We start from the raw sequence: 19,446 nt of genomic DNA, 5'->3' as shown, positions 1-19,446 counted from the left end.
TGAACGACCCAGCTGGTCTCCTCCTTCCTCGCCGAACGTAGTACCGTCACGAGGTGTGAAACCAACCAGCACCAAGTGTGCGCATCGTGCATGCTTTGCGCATATATGCACCTCTCCTCCCCAGATAAGAAACGCGGGACATACATATATATTATGGCATTAAATCTCGCTGGATGGCCGGTCTGATGCACGCTCGTGAAGGCGAGGTCGTAAAGCGGGGACGGCGACGCTCATGCCGTGTGTGCGCCCCCGCCGTTTCTCCGAGAGCACGTACGCGTGCAGCTGCTGCAGATCGGCTCACACTCGGCGCGTCCGGTGCTAGCTGCTGGTTGGTGTGAGCGGATCGGAGCGGGGTGCGTGTGTGAACTCGTGACCCGCGTAGCTGCTGCTGTGCTGCACCAGTAGCAGTGCAGTAGAGCGGAGCCCCATGGTTCCCGTGGACGTACACTGGACACCCGCGGACGGGCAAACGCGCGTTCCGACCTCCTCCTGGTCCTGGCACCTAGTACTATTATATTATTGCCGCGACAATGAAACGCACTTTACTTTTATATATCCAATGTGCATCGTGTGTATTTCTATATGCAAGACAGCGACATTACTCTGCATGTAACTCTTCTCATGATGATACAACGATCGACAGGCATGGGACATGACACGCTTTTATGAAACAATGACAAAATCTGAATCATAGAGCATATAATCAAACAAAGCGGAATCTGCAAATAATTTCCGTGACTAATATATGGTCCAAACACGGTTTTTTTGCATGGTCCCATCACAGAACCTAAAACCTAATGAGCTTATGATGGTGCTACAATACTCCGTATATAGCACGAGACCAACAAGATGTACAAAACGCCAACTTTTGAATGCATGTTTCTTCGCCCAGATAAAAATTGTGATATTTTTGTATTTTGGTCCTTTTTTAAAACATTTTTTAGAAAAAGACCACTGCCAAAATGTTTTCTGAAAATAGACCGTTTTTAGGCGTCTTAGGACATGACGCCGAGGTATGAGGGTCGGCGTCGACTGACACGACGCCAAGGTCTTGCCACGTCATGGACGACCCCGGTCGACGGCGACACGGTGGCGCATGGGGCCCACTACGTCGGCGTCGTGTCAGCCAACGCCAGAGGCCGAACCTCGGCGTGTAGTCTCACCACGCCGAGCTACCTGTTCAATGAGATTCAAAACTCAATTCTACCCCAAAAACGCGACTGAACATAAATTTTTGTCCTTTCGTATCTCCTGATCTGTTTAGTTCTGGCACAAAATGTAGTAACAGAAGTTGTAGATCTATATGAGTACTACAACTTTTCTATAAGATTCAAAGTCTTATTCGGTCTGGTTGGAGAGATACAAGGCTCCAAAGTGGGGTACATGAAAACTGAAATCCTAAATTCAGTCATCCAGACTTAGCCAAATTTTGAGCTCCCCAAAACAGTCATGGATTCCAACTTTAGGGCTCGTTTTGACTTTCTTACAAGCTTATCTAGCTCTTGGCCCAAAAACAAAGTTTGTTGTACTCCACTCAAACTTTAACTTTTATTTAAGGTGCAACTCCATAAAAGCATTGTAAGCAATTGGTCAACACCGGTCAAAATAGCATCACGGTAAAGCTCAATTTAGAGTTTTTGACCGATTGAGGCATTTTCTTGACCTTTGCTCAACATGAATCCTTCGTGACTTTTGTTGTAGAGTTCATCTAGAGTCATTTGGGCAAGGTTGCAAGGTTTGGTTGATGACACATGTTCTCATTCACTTAATAAGACCAACAAACATAAATATAGCATGTCTACTCTTATTAGTATAACTCGTGTTAGTAGAAGAGAAATTGTTGAGAAAGATTTTTCATTTGAATCATGCAAATAGGATTTCAACCTATACCAAAGGTTTAGTTTAATACTTTATTCTTTCTTTTTTATGATTTATAGGCTCGGCGTCAAGTCTGACGACGCCAGGAGATACGAAAGGACAAAAATAGTATTCGAGTACATTTAAAATCTTTAAGTACGACACTGTCCTCCGGCGTGCAAATCAGAGCTCCTGCCACGTGACGCCGCTGTCGTGGAGTCTCTTTGGCGACCGCCGTTACCACATCTTGGTCGGGCGTCAGCCGTCAGCACAGTAAGATGCTGGCTCGTCTGGGTTGCCCGAGCTGGCGTCCACCATGCGGCCGTGGCCCTCGCAGCCCTCCAGCAGCATAGACAGCAGCAGGCGGCAGACCACTAGCCTCATTGGAACGGCGGCAGCCAGCAGCCGATGTGGAACTCCTGTCGACGAATGGAATGGCGGCGCAATGTAGTCATGGGGGAGGGACGAGAGCGCGAGGGTGACTGAGGCGAAGGAGGCAAGCAGGGATTCGATGGTGACACGACCGGGAGACTAGCAGATGCAGCGGCGGTGGCCTCGCGAGTAAAAAACTGCCGCCAAAGCCGAGAATCTTAGGGAGGGGACTCCACCTGGGTTTCTGGGCTGGGCACAGGGCTAGGCATGGACATGCCGAGCCCACTCGGGACCCAGGTTAGAATTAATTACAAAATTGATTAATAAACAGAGATAGGATGCCGTGAGATGTGTGCAATTTTCTAGAGGAGTATTGGAAGGGAAACACAACCTTCCTCAACTAAATTTTCAGAAATTGCCATATGAGTCGTGCGAGAAACCATGGCACGAGTCACCACTGCGATCACGCCACATACTCTTGGTGTGATTCAATGGACATATTAGCATTTCTGCGAACACACATTCCTAACACATCCTCCGTATCTTTTCTGGTCAATCAAAAGTGAATGACCTAGTGTTGATTTTTTCCCTTCCTCAAAAATGAATGACCTAGAGATCCCTAAAAACCGTATTCTACATCTATTATATATACCATCTAAAAAAACAAAAGGAGGTTTCGTCCACAGCCTTTCGTTTGTGCGCCCACCCCCAGGCTAAATCCGGATCGGTTTAACCCACGTGTGACTTGTGAGCTGTCTCCACACGTCGATCGGATTGCATGCCCACATGCAAATAGCTGGTGCAATACGGAGCCAGATCGATCTAAAAAAATCCGGATTGGTCAAGTGCAACGACACCAGCTCGGTCTCGAAAAAATCCGGATCGGCTATAAATAAAAGTGTCGCCTCACGCCAGTTCTCAGGTAATTCTACGCCAGCTCTCAGGTAATTCTCATCTCTTTCTCTATTAAAAAAACATTGTTCGAACACCAACAAAAAAATTCAGATTCAACATTTATATAATTTTTATATTATTATCTGTTTTCATGACTCTCTCCTTCTATTTTTATAGTCACAATTTTTTCTACTTAATGGATCCTTTGGGCAACATGAATCCTTCGTGACTTTTGTTGTAGAGTTCATCTAGAGTCATTTGGGCAAGGTTGCAAGGTTTGGTTGATGACACATGTTCTCATTCACTTAATAAGACCATTCCAACAAGGATATAACTTATCATTTCAGGTGACTTTTTGATTTCAAACCTCATAAAACTTTTCATAGTGAAGTTTTCATTAATTGTTTCTAACTTAGCTCAATATCCGCTAAAAGTTGTGAAAATGCACTACTGTAGAAAAAAAAAGAGAGACAAGGAGAAAATGATGGAGCATTAGACAAGGAGCGAGCTAAAAGATCCAAAGACTTCATATGCTTCTTTTGTGCATGGACTATGTATGCATTGGACCTTATGTAATGCACTATGTATGGACCTTGTACTATGTTTGGACTATGTTGGATGATTGATGAAGCATATGTATGGACTACGTATGGATGTTGAATGTGTTGGACCTTATGTATGTATGGATGCCCGACCAAGATGTGGTAACGGCGGTCGCCAAAGAGACTCCACGACAGCGGCGTCACGTGGCAGGAGCTCTGATTTGCACGCCGGAGGACAGTGTCGTACTTAAAGATTTTAAATGTACTCGAATACTATTTTTGTCCTTTCGTATCTCCTGGCGTCGTCAGACTTGACGCCGAGCCTATAAATCATAAAAAAGAAAGAATAAAGTATTAAACTAAACCTTTGGTATAGGTTGAAATCCTATTTGCATGATTCAAATGAAAAATCTTTCTCAACAATTTCTCTTCTACTAACACGAGTTATACTAATAAGAGTAGACATGCTATATTTATGTTTGTTGGTCTTATTAAGTGAATGAGAACATGTGTCATCAACCAAACCTTGCAACCTTGCCCAAATGACTCTAGATGAACTCTACAACAAAAGTCACGAAGGATTCATGTTGAGCAAAGGTCAAGAAAATGCCTCAATCGGTCAAAAACTCTAAATTGAGCTTTATCGTGATGCTATTTTGACCGGTGTTGACCAATTGCTTACAATGCTTTTATGGAGTTGCACCTTAAATAAAAGTTGAAGTTTGAGTGGAGTACAACAAACCTTGTTTTTGGGCCAAGAGCTAGATAAGCTTGTAAGAAAGTCAAAACGAGCCCTAAAGTTGGAATCCATGACTGTTTTGGGGAGCTCAAAATTTGGCTAAGTCTGGATGACTGAATTTAGGATTTCAGTTTTCATGTACCCCACTTTGGAGCCTTGTATCTCTCCAACCAGACCGAATAAGACTTTGAACCTTAAAGAAAAGTTGTAGTACTCATATAGATCTACAACTTTTGTTACTACATTTTGTGCCAGAACTAAACAGATCAGGAGATATGAAAGGACAAAAATTTATATTCAGTCGCGTTTTTGGGGTAGAATTGAGTTTTGAATCTCATTGAACAGGTAGCTCGGCGTGGTGAGACTACACGCCGAGGTTCGGCCTCTGGCGTTGGCTGACACGACGCTGACGTAGTGGGCCCCATGCGCCACCGTGTCGCCGTCGACCGGGGTCGTCCGTGACGTGGCAAGACCTCGGCGTCGTGTCAGTCGACGCCGACCCTAATACCTCGGCGTCATGTCCTAAGACGCCTAAAAACGGTCTATTTTCAGAAAACGTTTTGGCAGTGGTCTTTTTCTAAAAAATGTTTTAAAAAAGGACCAAAATTCAAAAATATCACATAAAAATTCAAATGCATATTCTTGTTGCATTTAAGAGCATCTCCAAACAGCCTATCTAAAATCTACTCTCTAAATCATCGTTTGGAGGATCATTTGAGTAAAAACCATTTTGTATATCTTTGTATTTTCCAACAGTGTTTCTATGGCCCTGTTTGGTTTCCATAAGTCAGGTGACTTATTAAGTCAGGTGACTGAAAACCAGTGACTTATAAGTCATGCCTGTTTGGTTGTAGATGACTTATAAGTTCATTAAAGGTGTAGGCCCCATGCGAAAAAGGGTGACTTATAAGTTTTAAGCAGGGGTGAACCAACTTAAAACTTATAAGCAGGGGTGACTTATAAGTTGGTGGTGTTTGGCAAAATAAGTCACTTTTTTCACTTTTTAACTTATAAGTAGGTGACTTATTTGGAACCAAACAGGGCCTATGTCTTGTGCGAAGTCTAGAGAGCCATCCTTACTCTTCATCTTTGGCTAGCGAGAAATCCAGAATAGAGCATATCTATATTTAGATATTCAATCAATTGAAGAGGCTGATTGAGAGTATTTTTTCACCAAAATCTCTATTTCTATAAATTAGTAAAGATATAAAAAGTCTCTTGGAGATGCTCTAAATCTCAACGTTGTGACATCGTTCTTCATCTTAAATGTGACCGTTGCAATTTCTGATAATTAAGAAAGGAGACTGACCTTAGAGAAATTGCTCAGCGAACCTTTCTAGATCTAACGTCTGTTTAGTAGGTTTTTTGGATCCTCGAACGTTTTGGACTCAATTTCTCCTCGGAAACATTGTCCTGTTAATAAGAATCCATTTTAAAAAGATTTGGTAGTTGAAGGGTCTTTTTGGTAGAGCTCCTCGTGCTTCCAAGTCTCTATCAAAATTGATTTTCCGATAGAGAAGTGATTATCTTGAATTCACTAAGGTATAAAACTACATCTGAAAGGTGATTTCGTGTGAGAGTGAATCATAAAAAACTATTTACTAGCTTCATATAGCTTCAATAGACTATGATAACCTTCAAATGGCCAATGGACTAGTGTTGAAGGCGGTGCCGTTTACAATGCGAAAAAAGTTAATCATAGACGCGTACTGCCGACTCAAAGCCATAGATGAGGTTTTACGCGTTTCCCATAGGGCGTCTGTGATTACTGCAAAGCACAGACGCGCATAGGCAAAACGCGGACGCGTGTAAGGCAAAACAAGTCTGTGATGACATCATCACAGACGTGTTTTGGTCTACACGCGCCTGTGATGATGAATTGAACAAACAAAACAAAAAGAAAACACAAAAGTTATTATGTGACGGTCGTGCGACGCATCGAGCACGTGACCCACGCGCCCGCACCGTGCTCGCGCCGGAAGGAAGAAGAAGGTGCCTAGGGTTCCGGCACCCTCTCTCTCCGACTCTCCCTCTCTTCTTCCTCAACTCTGCTGGGCTTAGAAGGGGCTCGGAGGAGGCAAGCCGGCCAGGCGATTGGGACAGCAAGAGGGCAATAGATAGGGTTCCGACGGCGTAGGAGGCAGCCAGGCCAGGTCATGGCGGTGGCGCACATGGCCATGGTGGCGGCGGGAGGGGGGAGGGGAAGGAGGAGGTCGCCACAGGCAGTAGGGTCTCACCGGAGCTCCGCGGCCGACCCTACCGCCCGCGGCGGGGCGATGGGTGGCGGAACATTTACGAGGGCCGCGGGGAGGTGTGCGGCGCGGCCGGCAGCAGCGGCGGGCCCATGACTTTTTTCCTTGGGTATTCCAGATATGATAAAGGGGAGTATGAAACTATGAAGGGGTGTTAATTTTTTTTTACAATATAGTTCTTATTGTACAATATATAACACTTAACATACAACTGAGCATGATTACATAAATTCACAGCGACTGAAGACTCCGCATGACCGCGTCCATGAGCAGCGTGAGGACCGTGACTGTGAATCCGTGGCTGCGGGAGTGCCGGTGCGGGATGGGTCGATGGGATCATGGGAGTGCGGTAGAGAATTTGGGCCACTAGGCCTCATTGGGCCTTCGGATGGGGAGAAAAAAGAGTAGGAGCATGCTATGTTGGGCTGAATTGTTCTACGGTGTTCAGTTTACGTGTATTTTTGCCTTTTCAATATACATACATATATATACATTGTATATATGATTTTTTTTAGCTCGGTCAAAAAGAAAAATAGCAATGCATTGGAGCCTGTGCTTCACAAAATAGTACATTGCTACCATCACATGGCCCTTGGATCCTCGAAAGTTTTGGACTCAATTTCTCCTCGGAAACATTGTCCTGTTAATAAGAATCCATTTTAAAAAGATTTGGTAGTTGAAGGGTCTTTTTGGTAGAGCTCCTCGTGCTTCCAAGTCTCTATCAAAATTGATTCTCCGATAGAGAAGTGATTATCTTGAATTCACTAAGGTATAAAACTACATCTGAAAGGTGATTTCGTGTGAGAGTGAATCATAAAAAACTATTTACTAGCTTCATATAGCTTCAATAGACTATGATAACCTTCAAATGGCCAATGGACTAGTGTTGAAGGCGGTACGGTGCCGTTTACAATGCGAAAAAAGTTAATCATAGACGCGTACTGTCGACTCAAAGCCATAGATGAGGTTTTACGTGTTTCCCATAGGGCGTCTGTGATTACCACAAAGCACAGACGCGCATAGGCAAAACGCGGACGCGTGTAAGGCAAAACAAGTCTGTGATGACATCATCACAGACGTGTTTTGGTCTACACGCGCCTGTGATGATGAATTGAACAAACAAAACAAAAATAAAACACAAAAGTTTTTATGTGACGGTTGTGCGACGCATCGAGCACGTGACCCACGCGCCCACACCGTGCTCGCGCCGGAAGGAAGAAGAAGGTGCCTAGGTGCCGGCACCCTCTCTCTCCGACTCTCCCTCTCTTCTTCCTCAACTCTGCTGGGCTTAGAAGGGGCTCGGAGGAGGCAAGCCGGCCAGGCGATTGGGACAGCAAGAGGGCAACAGATAGGGTTCCAGCGGCGTAGGAGGCAGCCAGGCCAGGTCACGGTGGTGGCGCCCATGGCCATGGTGGCGGCGGGAGGGGAGGGGAAGGAGGAGGTCGCCACAGGCAGTAGGGTCTCATCGGAGCTCCGCGGCCGACCCTACCGCCCGCGGCGGGGCGATGGGTGGCGAAACATTTACGAGGGTCGCGGGGAGGTGTGCGGCGCGGCCGGCAGCAGCGGCGGGCCCATGACTTTTTTCCTTGGGTATTCCAGATATGATAAAGGGGAGTATGAAACTATGAAGGGGTGTTATTTTTTTTGACAATATAGTTCTTATTGTAATATATATAGCAAATATATAACACTTAACATACAACTGAGCATGATTACATAAATTCATAGCGACTGAAGACTCCGCGTGACCACGTCCATGAGCAGCGTGAGGACCGTGACTGTGAATCCGTGGCTGCGGGAGTGCCGGTGCGGGATGGGTCGATGGGATCATGGGAGTGCGGTAGAGAATTTGGGCCACTAGGCCTCATTGGGCCTTCGGATGGGGAGAAAAAAGAGTAGGAGCATGCTATGTTGGGCTGAATTGTTGTACGGTTGTTCAGTTTACGTGTATTTTTGCCTTTTCAATATACATACATATATATACACTGTATATATGAATTTTTTAGCTCGGTCAAAAAGAAAAATAGCAATGTATTGGAGCCTGTGCTTCACAAAATAGTACATTGCTACCATCACATGGCCCTGTTCGCTTCTCTTATAATCCGTCTTTTTCAGCTTGTTTTTTTCAGTTAGAACGGTGTTTTTCTCTCACAATAAATCAGTCAGAACAGTGTTTTGGCTTGTTTTTTCAGCAAAGCAAACGGGGCCTCTGCGCAGTGGAGTTAAAATGGCAGCAAAAGGATCTGGAAAATCAACCTTAGTAAGACTTCTCATGGTCAATAGTACGCATAGACTTCAGAACAATCAAAATTCCTATAGCTTAAATTGGTTGGGTTAATGATCACTACCATGTGTAAGCCATTAAACAAGAGTACAGTGCCTATTAGTAATGCTGATAACAAAATCTTTTTTGTTCTTATCAGACCTAGCAATGCTCCCTACCTCCAACCTGCAACCATACACAAACATATAATCAGTGAAAGGAAATGGAGACTAGTGCTATACCTTCTACAATCATATAATCAGTGCGATGTAATCTATAAACTGCTCAAAAAGAAATCTATGGATAAACAGGATAACAGGCAGTTGGAATAGCATGATCAGAAGCTGTCAGCCCATTCACTTCTACTTCTTGCCACGTATCTGACAATCTATCTACATTGTTTGGTACTTGCTAGATAAATTAGTTCTGCCATTCTTTATACTAATCCCTGCCTGACAGTGTTCACAAACAAGCGAGCTTCCACTACTCAATATGAAAGAAAACATAGTACAGGACACTAATACGATTTTAGCACAGAAAAATCAACAACTTTTCACTGGATTTTCAAGCACACACAATGCGCTAACCTGGAGAAGATCACTTCAATCCTATTCTGTGCACATTGAGGAAGAAGTCCTACTGCTGTGCTCCCACTCAGCCAAGGTCGTTGCGAGGGACCTCCACCTTTATATTGCAGAAAATATGAGTCAGTTGATGCATGAAAGCCTTACTTTTAGAAAACCGATGCACCGACACTGAAGAAATCACTAAGCGCTGCTTCCGTGTAAGCTACTAGTTGCTGAACAGTATCCCATATCTCATAGAAAAAGACAGTGATTAATGAGAATTGGGACATGACAAAGATGAAAGCAGGTAAGCAGATTGTATTTGCACCTTTTCAATATCCTCCTTGAGAGATTGTGCTCGGTACTCCAGCGGAGTCTGCAAAGACATGAAAATCAGATCACAAGAAAAGCCAAACAAATTAAAAATATCAAACTGCAGAAATAGAGAAGAAACTAGACTCGTCTCTGGAACTGTACAAACCTAAAATACTGTTCTCAAAAGAGGCCTGTTAGCAGCATGTTCTCGCCCAATGTCTTAACACCACCTGTAGATCGTATAATAGTCAAATATCTATGTGCTTACCAAAATTTTAACTTTCAATAAAACAGTAATATGTGAAATAGAAACTCACAAATTTATCATAACAATATCTGAAACTGCAAGAGCAAACAGAGCACTCTGCTTCTCGAAAGCTGTATAGCACACATAGAGCAGGAAAACTTACATTTTATTTGACGTTGACAGGAAAACTTACATGACTAGGTGGAAGCTTTCCACTCAGGAGATCAAGCAAGACAGTGCCAAAACTGTAAATCACACTCTCAGGACTTATTGTGCCTGCAGAACAGATAACAGTTAGAAAAAATAGAGAGGCACATTCCCAAAATTTAAAATTGGGCTTCGTCAAGAGTCAGCCTTAAGCCCGTATCTCTTTGCCTTGGTAATGGATGAGGTTACCAGGAACATACAAGGGGATTCGCTGATGATGTAGTGTTAGTGGACGAAAGCCATGCGGGAATAAATAGGAAACTAGAGTTATGGCGGCAGAACCTTGAGTCTAAAGGTTTTAGATTGAGCAGAACTAAAACCGAATACATGAGATGCGACTTTAGCGGAGTTATACAGGAGGAGGGAGATGTGAGTTTGGAAGGTCAAGTAGTGCCTAAAAAGAATACCTTTCGGTATCTGGGATCGATGCTACAGAGGGATGGAGATATTGATGTGGACGTTAACCATAGAATCAAAGCAGGGTGGATCCAGTGGCGACAAGCTTCTAGCATTCTCTGTGACAAGAGGGTACCACAAAAGCAAAAAGGCAAGTTCTTTTTTAACGGCGATTAGACCAGCTAAGTTATATGGAGCAGAATATTGGCCTACAAAGATTTAACATGTTCAACAACTGAGTGTTGCAGAAATGCGTATGTTGCGATGGATTTGCGGTCATACAAGAATGGACCGAGTTCGGAACGATGATATACGTGATCGCCTAGAGGTAGCACCAATTGAAGAAAAGCTTGTCCAACATCGGTTGAGGTGGTTTGGCCATGTCCAAATGAGACCTCCAGAGGCACCAGTGCATTGTGGAGTCCTAAGTCAAGCTAATAATATGAGGAGAGGTAGAGGACGACCGAAATTGACATGGGAAGGCAATAAAAAGATATTTAAAAGCTTGGGATATACCTAGAGATCTATGTTTGAATAGGAGTACTTGGAAAGCAGCTATTGAAGTGCCTGAACCGTGACTTGGGGCTCTTGATGGGTTTCAACTCTAGCCTACCCCAACTTGCTTGAGACTGAAAGGCTATATTGTTGTTGTTGTTGTTGTTGTTGCACGTTCCCAAAATGTTTCAGTAATATTAGTTTCAAGCTTACATGCTGGAAGTCTGAAACTAAACACGGTGGCACTGTGGCAAAGAAATCATTGATACATGTTAACTGAAAATAAGGTGCCAAAACTAATTGGACCTGACATTAATGTCACATGGGATCCTTAAGATTGCATACAGCGTGAGAATGGAGGTAGGGCAAACTCAAATTACAGAATTTTCACTAAAATCGATGGCATGCATATCATGAACAGCACATTAAATCAAGAACATGATATTTTAAATTTCTGTTCAAGCTCATGAAAAGGATTTTGCTTTCAATCTGAACAATTTAGAAATATGAAAATTAATGATAAATTACTGGGATTTCTATTATTTTAATTCAAATTGGCCACCAATAAATGTAGTTAATCTTCGTTTGTAGTAGTCTGTCTTAACAGATCATGTTTCTTTGAAGACATGTTTGGTACAGTATGATTTTTACAACATCAATTAAAATTCTTAGCAAAGAGTATGTCATCGAGAATATTTAGAAATGCAATATGAAAGTTTCTAACCCCATATTGTTTGAGAATTACCTTGGACGTTTGAGCTTTGAAGGTCTCTAGTGTGCAGAATAGTTTCTTAAAAAATGCTCAATAAACTGGCGCATGATTTCAACTTATACAAATTGAGAAGTACAGAAAGAATACACACAAAAATTAAAACCATGCGAAAATAGTATTGATGCCAAATGAAACCAAGAGAATGGAGAATCTTGGTTCACCTTAGCAAGAATATAGGTGTAGTGATGGAATCAGAAAGACATGGTGCCATAGTTCTCCCTAGTACACTAAACAATGATCTATATGATCTAAACAAGAATTCAAGACATGAGAAAAGAAAACTGTGAATTAGAAAACTATGAATTAGAGATGTGTGAGCCATGTTTATTTTTTCGAGAATCCTGGGCTATTCACAGTTGACAATCTGCAATTATCCTATTAGATCCTTAATCAAATGCAGGAAAACTTGCAAACCAAAATGGCACCAACACAGGGGCTAATAACTACAGAAAATTGTATTTTTACCTAGTGCTTCCAACTTCCTGGCTTGATTCTTCTGTCCACGTCAACCAAGCTCCTGCGACTGCAGCTGAAGATGGAGGAGCTCGCCGCTCCGGCCTGGGTGTGTGCCACCTGGATGAGCTGCTGCGTGACGGCGATGGCACGGTAACGGCGGCCGGCGCGGTCACGGCACCCGACTGAGAAAGGGCGCGCTGGGAACGGAGGTGAGGCGATGGCAGCTCGGGGTGGGGAGGAGACGCGGAGCGGAGGAGTTGATTCCCACACCGGGAGCGACGGGCATAGTATATACGGAGTACGTATAGCATATACAGATACCTCCCTTCACGAGTCACGATAGGTCGATAGGATTTCCTTTCTTCAATTTCCCTCCCTCGCGGTCGCGGCGGCGGCGGCGGCTCGTATAATAGCAGATCCGTCCGCGAACCTGAAAACCCGCATAGATCTGCCTTCTCCTTTCCCTTGGTAGCCTCACCGGCCCCTTCGATGGCTTCCGCCTGCTTCCTGCTTGACGGCGACGTGCGCCTCGTCGCCAGCACCGATGAATCAGCGGGTGCCCGCGGCACTTGTTTTCTTGAATTCTGGGTAGCAGAAGAAACCGGCCACAAGAGCGCGGTGCCTTCCGATGATGACGAACTGTGGTGGCTGGATCAAGACCGCGAGGAGGAGGAAGTGAAGCCCAAGGGCCTGGTGGACTGGGTACGGGAGGGCCTGGTCAGGGTCGCCACTGACAAGCCCGTCAGCCATCCGGAAATCTACACCTTGTCGCTCAATCTGGGGCTTTTTATATATTTACCATTATTATGATCGTCACTTATAGAAATCGCACTCTTAGAATGACGCTTACAAATTTAGCTGTTTTAGTTCGCGCTCCTTTCATTTTTACCACTTTCGTCTATGTGGCACGCCAGCTCGTGCTGACACGCTAACACCGGCACTGAAAATGACCCCCGCTGCCCCCAGCCATCTTTCAATTAGACGCACTGTTGCCCTCTCCCTTTTCCCCTCTCCATTTCGTTCGCCGCCGCCTCCTTCCTCTGCCCGCCCGCCGCCCCCATCCTGCTCGTCTCCACCGCCACGGCCTCCTTCAATGGTGTTCAATTACTAGCTGCTGCTGCTGCTGAGGATAAGAAAGAAGGGGACGATGGCAAAGCCCAAGGCAAGATGACGTGCGACGAGAACGGCGTGGACGAGGGGTTCCCGTACGCGCGGCCGACCGTGTGCGAGCTATCCGGCAACGTCCGCGTGAGCCCGAAGCAGAAGACGGTGTACCTGGTGAACCCGTCCGTCGCGGCGGGTTCGACGAGAGCGGCGAGAAGCGGCTCCGCCCCTACGCCCGCAAGGACGACTTTTTAATGCCCGGCGTGACGGAGGTGACGGTGAAGTCGGTCCTCTCCGCCGCAGTGGCGCCCAAGTGCACGAAGCACCACGCCGTGCCGGCGGTGGTGTTCTCGATCGCCGGGTACACGGACAACTTCTTCCACGACATGGTGGACGCGATGGTCCCGCTGTTCCTGACGACGGCGCATCTCAAGGGCGAGGTGCAGCTGCTCATCACCAACTACAAGCCATGGTGGGTGCAGAAGTACACGTCGCTGCTGCGGAAGATGTCGCTCCACGACGTGATCAACTTCGACGCCGACGACGTGCACCGCTTCCCGGCGGGGCGCGTTCGTGGGGCTGTACCGCGACTGGGACTTGATCCTGTCGCCGCACTCGACCCGGAACCCGCGCAACCTGACGATGGTGGACTTCAGCCGGTTCATGCGCGGCGCGCTGGCGCTGCCACGCGCTCGGCCCGTGGTGCTCGGCGAGGTGCCCGGCATGCGTCCCCGGATGCTGATCATCTCGCGCGCGGGGACGCGGCGGCTGCTGAACCTGGACGAGGTGGTGGCGGTGGCGGACAAGCTGGGGTTCAACGTGACATCGGCGGAGGCCGGCGCGGACGTGCCGGCGTTCGCGGCTCAGGTGAACGCGGCGGACGTGCTGGTGGGCGTGCACGGGGCCAGGCTAGCGAACGTGGTGTTCCTGCCGACGGAGGCGGTGGTGGTGCAGATCACGATGGACTGGATGGCCACCAACTTCTATGCGCGGCCGGCCGCCGGGATGGAGCTCCAGTACCTGGAGTACTACGTCGGGGAGGAGGAGACGAGCCTAAAGGACAAGTACTCGAGGGAGCACGCGGTGTTCAGGGACCCCATGTCGCTCCACACGCAGGGGTGGCAGGCGCTCGCTCAGACCATCAAGAAGCAGGACGTCGGCGTCAACCTCACCAGGATCAGCTAGGAGGCTTGCTGCTCCTCCTACCAAGTACAGTACTATTGCTAGAAAAAAGAGAGGATGGGGGTGTCGGGGACCTAATACTAGGGTACCCCAGGAGGTAGAACCGATAACCACCAAACGTGAAAAACTTTCAGACGCATAAAGGCGTCATGTCATCCCTTGTTCGAGTAACAGGAGTTCGGTTCCGCCTCGCCCGACACCTTTGGGACGGGCTCGGTCTTGCTCGAGGGCCAAGGGATAAACTCCGTCTTGCCCGATGCCTTGAGGGCGGGCTCGGTCTCGCCCGAGGGCTAAGGGATGAGTTCCGTCTCGCCCGATCCCGGAGGGGCAGGGTCAGCCTCACCCGATGCCTTTGTGGGATAACCCTGTCTCGCCCAAAGGCTCAAAGTCAAACTCCGTCTCGCCCGACGCCTATAGGGCGGGCTCGGTCTCGCCCGAGGGCTAAGGGATGGATTCCGCCTCGCCCGATCCCAGAGGAATAGGGTTAGTCTCGCCCAAGAGATAGGGATTGATCTCCGCCTCACCCGACGGCCCAGAACGAGCCTCACCCTGATCGATATCTATCCCTCATAATGATGGATACAGGACGAGACAAGACGTTCGGGTCAACCATGGCTCCAACGACCATACCCTGCGCCTTGGCAGGAAAAGGACTGCCAGGGAGCAACAGGACTGATGTTTTAGACCCTTCCGGGCGCCACTGAGCCCAAAAGGTATTACAGGTGCGTGCATCTCACTCGGTAGAGTTGTAGGCGCCGCCTTCAGCTCTGGGACACGGAACCCAACGAAGATATACGACAACCGCTACGCTCCGAGAATGGATTTGCTATCTCCACGGGTGACGGATACTCCGTCACCGCACTGTGGACCTGAGGGAGCGGGGCCCTCTTCCCGACCCCTCAGGTCCTCCCAGTTAGAGGGCCTTGGCCACGGCGCTACACCGGACCCCGACCCCGAATTCTCCCTACAAGAATCATGGGAACCAGAAGGCATATGGAGCAAGGCTGGGGGTTGGCTCCTAAGTCAAAACCACTGTACTACAGCCCATACCCTGCGCAGGGCAGCATACTGTGACTAACCTGACATCCTACAGAGACATCAACAACATGGTAAGCACTTATCTTCCTTCGCACTCATCAGAATTGAGGACCTGACCAGGTAGACTTGAGCCCCAAGGCTAAGTAGAGTACGCATCCTGGAGCCCTCACCCTTGTAAAGCCAGCCCCTTCATCTATAAAAGGGGATGCGCATCCTCCATCAAAGGGACGGAAAAAATAGGACCGAACAATAGAATGCACTCATACACACGAGCAGCTACGAAGCTCTCGACCACCTTTCAATCCTTCGATCAGAGACTTGGGACCAGTCCCTCTCTCGGCAGTTTGTATCCCTTACTACAGACCGTTCATGGTGCTAATAACACAAGCAGCAACAAACTGGACGTAGGGACGTTCCGCCCGAACCAGTATAAATCCTGTGTCCTTTAGCGCACCATCCGAGCCTAACGCGCATTACTATAAATTTACTTGCTAGTGCTTGTACGAAACACCGACAGTTGGCGCGCCAGGTAGGGGCTTTGCGCGTTCCAAATCAGGTCTTGGATGGCCACCCACGCAATCACCTGGGCCCCGGGCGCACACGTGCGTTTTGGCGACCTGGATTTCATCATCACACTAGGAGGAGAGCTGGCACTGACTCACTCAGCCGCCCCATCTCCCCCTTCGATCAACCTCAGCCGTCTCAGGCTTAAGGGCCCACCGGGCAACTCCCGGGGAGTCCCGTCATCCAAGGAGGCCTCTCACAACACCACCATGTGTCCGGAAGGGTCCGTATGGAGCGCCCCGACAACGTTTCCGTTCGGTCTCCGCAACGTTGCGGCAACCGCTGGCCACCTTCTGGCGCTACGTGTGGTTCAACCACCCAGGGACATCGAGTTCGTAGGGGCGATGGAGCGGGATACGGAGACCCTCTACGAGCTTCTCAACGAGGAACCTGTACCGCTCTCCAGCTCAGATTCCAGCAGGGGGAGCCACCATCCTTCCCGGGAATGCTACATGACGTAGACCCCCGAGGGTCACGTCGAAAGCGCCTCCCGGGAAGAGGCCACCCCTACAAACAATCCTGAGAGTAGATCCGGGGAAGAGGGGACAGCCCCATCTCACCTGAGGATGGAGCAGCTAAGGGCTCATCAGCAAGAGATCGATGAGGCCGGGCAAGGGCTCGCACGGGAATACGCAGACATCAATCGCGAGATTGAACGCCGCAAAGACGGGGGGCGCGCGCGCGCCACAGCCCGCACCGTACATCAGAGGATCCTCACCGACGATGGGGCCTTTCCTCACTTTGCTCGAGCCAGCCAGAACATCGCCGCAGCAACCGCCTTGCTGCATGGCCTCCCGGAGGCCGCGACGTCCGAGGATCGACGCGCTTATCGGGAGATTCGCACGTTGCTTGAGCGTGCAGCCGCGCAGCAGGCGGAAAGTTCGTTGTCTCGACGACGCGAACCCGACACCAGCCAGCGCGCACCCTCAGTGCGTCCCACCAAGGACACATCCGTACACCAAACACCGCCAGCCGGCGGGCAGCCCTCCGTCGTCCTTGTACATCAATGCCTCAGCCGTGGCCGCGACGTACGCAGCATAATCGACGCCCGGAGACGTGCCCACGGCGACGATGGAGAAGCAGCGCGCCGCGGCTATCATCCCCGACGTGGAGGGCGCTACGACAGCAACGAGGACCGAAGCCCGAGCCCCGTCCTGCCAGGCCCTCAGGCCTTTGGCCGGCACATCCTCAACGCTGCGTTCCCCCTAAGGTATCGACCGCCTACGAACATTCCTAAATATTCTGGCGAAACAAATCCCGGGCTTTGGCTCGAAGACTATCGGCTCGCATGTCAGGCCGGTGGTGCGAGTGATGATAATTTTATTATTCGCAATCTCCCGCTATTCTTGGCCGACTCGGCACGAGCATGGCTGGAGCACCTACCGTCCAATGCTATTCAGAGTTGGGCGGATCTGACTGAGATCTTCGTGGGTAATTTCCAGGGCACGTACAAATGCCCTGGAAACCCATGGGACCTCAAGAACTGCCGTCAGAAGGCTGATGAAACCCTCCGTGGGTACATCCGGCGCTTCTTCCGACAGTGCAACGAGCTCCCGAACGTCGCCGACGCCGACGTAATAGGAGCCTTTCTGTCCGGAACGACCTGCGAATCCTTGGTCCACAAGCTAGGACGCAGGGGCCCGCGAACTACCAAGGAACTTCTGGACATCGCCACCAGTCACGCCTCTGGAGAGGAGGCGGTCGGAGCCATCTTTGATCGCTCCGACGGAAAGACAAGGCGGGACGAGGACGCCAGCGAAGGTGCCTCCAACCGTCCCACCAAAGGGAAAAATAAGAAGCAACGGCGCGACAACTCGCTCGTGGCCGCTGCCGACCGCAAAGGTGGCCGGAAGCCCGCGGAGGGCACTCCGAACCACTTCGAGAAAATGCTCGAGGGGCCATGCCCAAACCACGCCTTCCCGGCCAAGCACCTATACAAGGAATGCGGCCTTATGCGCAAATACTTGGCCGGGGGCCTGAACAAGGAGGAGCGGGGGAAGGAGCCTGTTCCCACCACTGACGACATGGAGGAGAAGGACGACACCTTCCCAACTCCGACCGGTGCCCTCATGATCTTCAGAGGATCAGCGGCCTACGACTCTAGGCGCCGCCAGAAGGTCGCACGTCGAGAGGTCTACACCGCTGGACCGGCTATGCCAGCTTATCTCCGATGGTCGGAATCCGCCATAACCTTCGACCGGTCTGACCATCCAGATGCCATCCCACACCCGGGAAGGTATCCGCTTGTCGTCGACCCGATCGTCGGTCCAAAGCGGCTCACCAAGGTACTGATGGATGGGGGCAGCGGCCTCAACATCATGTACGCCAAGACGCTCGACGAGATAGGCGTCGACCGAACGCACCTCCGTCCCATCCGAGCACCTTTCCATGGCATCGTGCCTGGAAGGCAAGCCGTGCCACTAGGGCAGATTGACCTACCCGTCACTTTTGGGGATCGATCCAATTATCGGACTGAGACCCTCACCTTCGATGTAGTGGGGTTCCCGGGGACTTTCCACGCCATTCTGGGGCGACCATGTTACGCGAAGTTCATGGCCGTACCCAATTACACATACTTGAAGCTGAAGATGCCAGGTCCCCATGGGATCATCACCATCGGCACCTCCTTCCAGCGCGCTTACGAGTGCGAGGTCGAATGCTGCGGACATGCATCCGCAGTCATCGCATCCGAAGAGCTCGCCACCCTCAGAGAGGAGGTCATTGAAGGGACACCTGACGCAAAGAAGTCATCTGGATCGTTCGAATCGGCAGAGGGCTCCAGGGACGTCCTCTTGGACCCCAGTAGCTCCGAGGGCAAAAAAGTCCGAATCGGGACCGCGCTCTCCTCCACGTAGGAAAGCGCGCTTGTCGACTTCCTCCGCGCCAACAGGGACATCTTTGCGTGGAAACCCTCGGATATGCTAGGCATCCCGAGGGAGGTCGCCGAGCATACTCTCCAAATCCTCCTGGGCTCCAAGCCGGTGAAACAACGCCTGCGCCGCTTCGACGAGGAGAAATGCAGGGCCATCAGCGAGGAGATAGCCAAGCTACTAGCCGCAGGATTCATAAAGGAAGTATACCACCCAGAATGGTCAGCAAATCCTGTTCTTGTCCGAAAAAAAGCGGGAAATGGAGAATGTGTGTTGATTATACTGGCCTCAACAAAGCGCGTCCAAAGGATCCAT

The 19,446-nt window shown here is 49.1% G+C and overlaps 1 long non-coding RNA gene and 1 pseudogene across 2 annotated transcripts; one reads left to right on the top strand and one right to left on the bottom strand.

The window, feature by feature from the left end:
- Window positions 1-8,896: 8,896 nt before the first annotated feature.
- Window positions 8,897-13,147, bottom strand: LOC136534125 (uncharacterized). Of its 2 annotated transcripts, XR_010778668.1 has the most exons (6): window positions 12,383-13,147; window positions 10,118-10,323; window positions 9,967-10,030; window positions 9,814-9,861; window positions 9,507-9,603; window positions 8,897-9,105 (listed from the first exon to the last, which is right to left on the bottom strand). It is a non-coding gene; the product is annotated as an uncharacterized lncRNA (long non-coding RNA). The 2 variants fall into 2 exon arrangements; XR_010778667.1 differs by having other exon boundaries at window positions 9,967-10,323.
- A 393-nt stretch (window positions 13,148-13,540) lies between these two features.
- On the top strand, window positions 13,541-16,066 carry LOC136534129 (beta-1,2-xylosyltransferease XAX1-like; annotated as a pseudogene).
- The last annotated feature ends 3,380 nt before the right edge of the window (window positions 16,067-19,446 follow it).

The sequence above is a fragment of the Miscanthus floridulus genome, unplaced genomic scaffold, assembly GCF_019320115.1.
Source record: "Miscanthus floridulus cultivar M001 unplaced genomic scaffold, ASM1932011v1 os_1539_1_2, whole genome shotgun sequence".
Lineage (NCBI taxonomy): Eukaryota > Viridiplantae > Streptophyta > Magnoliopsida > Poales > Poaceae > Miscanthus > Miscanthus floridulus.
This window is presented reverse-complemented; position numbering and strand designations above follow the sequence as displayed.